The sequence below is a fragment of the Solanum pennellii genome, chromosome 5, assembly GCF_001406875.1.
Source record: "Solanum pennellii chromosome 5, SPENNV200".
Classification (NCBI taxonomy): domain Eukaryota; kingdom Viridiplantae; phylum Streptophyta; class Magnoliopsida; order Solanales; family Solanaceae; genus Solanum; species Solanum pennellii.
In genome coordinates, this window is record NC_028641.1 from 9,743,062 (window position 1) to 9,745,696 (window position 2,635).

Consider the following 2,635-nt stretch of genomic DNA (forward strand, 5'->3'; position numbering starts at 1 on the left):
ATATATATATATATATATATATATATCATATGTTCATGGCGTTCAAGTTTGATGGGAGGGTCTAGTTATTAAGGCTTGCTTTGTTTTCTAACATTATATTATTGCCTATTATTTGGGTATATGGGTATCAGGAAGATATAAAAAGGATATTAAGTGCAAGATTGATCATATTTTTATAGTTTTCTCTATATATCACTCACAAAAATTGAAAGTAACACAAACTTTCCAAGTTTTTTAATACTGTTTTTAACTTGGAATAAATATTCTTTTCTTTTTCTAATTTCACCATTTTATATCTAATTATCCACAGAAAAACAATAACTCGAGAAGAAAATTTTCCAAACCTTACTTTCACAAAGAAATTTTTAAATGCAGTACATGTTAATTGAAGAAAACTCGTGTTTGATAATACGCAAAATAATTTACTTTGATAATTAATGCTAATCAATAACTCTCTCTCACGACTCAGAATCAAGTCGTGATGGTGAGCAATAAGCCCTCACGTAGGCAAGCCAAAAACCTAACAAGATAAAATAGGAAGACAACAAATACTTTTAAAATGAAGGAATAGAAGCATAAATAAATATACAGAATAGTGACATAATACAGAATTGTAAATATGATATACTATATGCAAAATAGGTCCGAAGAAGGCCAAGAAAAATACATTAATTAAACGTAATAATCAATCTTCGTACCCGGTGTCACTCGTAAATGAGCATCTACATACAAAGAGGTTATATTTACAAGTCTGTCTAATTCAAAATATAGTACAAAAGAAAGAAACATAGCAAGCCTCTGGACATCAAGATCTCACCACAATCATAATCTACAATAATCACGGGAGATCTCGCTCTTTGAGAATGGCTCTTACTGAGAGCTGCTTCAGAAAATATGGAGAAATATAGTATGGGTACCAAAATATGGGGTACTCTGTAGGTAAAACAGGTCGACGAAGCTTAGAAAGATCAAATATAAAGAGAGAAACACGACACTTCGAGAAAAGAGGAAAAAAACACAAGATTGTGGGAAGGAACTAAACACTCAAGTACAAGACAGTCGTAACATACATACAAAAATTCACACAAATAGGATGATGCGATGCAAGTGATGAATACAAGAAAGTAGAAGCATGGAAGAATCCTCGATCCACCCGGAATGATACCTTAGACTCATCAACAAGTACATTGTAGTAAAATATAACTCGTATCTCAATTGACGGTCTGCCCAAAATGATACCTCAATGTCACATCTGGGGAGCACCCCCTAGATGTAACCAGCATTGTCGTCCTCTTTGAGGATTAAGACTAGCCTCTTAGCTTACATCATTACATTCATAGATTAAAAATGCGGAAATTTTTAAAACTTTTCAGTGCTACTACATGGAGGTTTACATAGACCTCTACATACACATAATATTTATATTGAGTATACATAGACCTTTCGTATAAGAAGATTACATAGTCTTCTACTATTATTGCGCCTAGAAGATAACATAGTCACAAAAGCATGTCTCATCTCATAACCATCTAACGAAAGTGTAATAATTTGGGTCTAGCCCATACATCAATATAATAACACCACATATAGGTTGTACAATGTCTAGTACTCAAAAGAAAGGGAAAGAACATAAGAGTCTTAAGACTAAAACAACTCCATAAGCTTGATACAGGCATTGCCCTTGGAAAGTGAGGACCTACCCAACGTGGACGATTGAGAATTCCAAGTCTCTTAAATATCGTTTTCAAAAGCCCTTTAACGATGGGAACCTAAAATATTGGGGAGAAAGGGAGAAAATGGGGTTATTACACCACTTGTACTAAGTATGAGACCATATGCACACCTATCATGAAATCATGCTGAGAAAAGGGACAATTCATAACGGTATGCAATTTACTTTGAAAAGACTTATGCACATTCAAGAAGACCATACCAATCAATAAGACATATGCGTTAAGTCATAGGCATGCACATCACAATACCAACAATAACAAGTCTAGTCAAGTCATCATGCATATCATATAGTTGAACACATAGTCAAAGTAACTCTATCATCAAGTTATAACAACACTAGCATGAATAAGAGTACATTTCAACATAACCAAAGTAAGACCATTAGTCATGACCCTCTTTAAGTCCAATTGTCCAATGACTAAGCAAAGCCCCATAACCTTACATAATCAAGTAACCCTAGCAAGAATCATAACCAATGCCCAACTTCTCATAGCATAACATTAAGAGTACATAATAACATACTTTAGCAATAGAGACCAAGTACATTTTCATAAGGGTAATCAACATCACGTAATGTCATTAACATGTAAGGTTATCACATACATATCATTTACATTTATAAGCATGTACATACATGAGAAAATCCTCCCAATACTTCCCTTAAGGCTAACTAGTACAATGTATAGGTAGAGTCTCATACCCCTACCTAGACTAAACTAAAACCCCTTAGGTCATCTTAGTTAGAGTTGAATCCTTTAGTTCATTTTACCTTTTAGGAACATCTTGCGTTAACCAACATAGACCATATGATCTAATGTGGAATCCGGTGTCATGGAATCTTACACCGAAGGAAGGTGGACTTGCCACGGTAGTACCAAAAACATGAACATAGCAACTATGT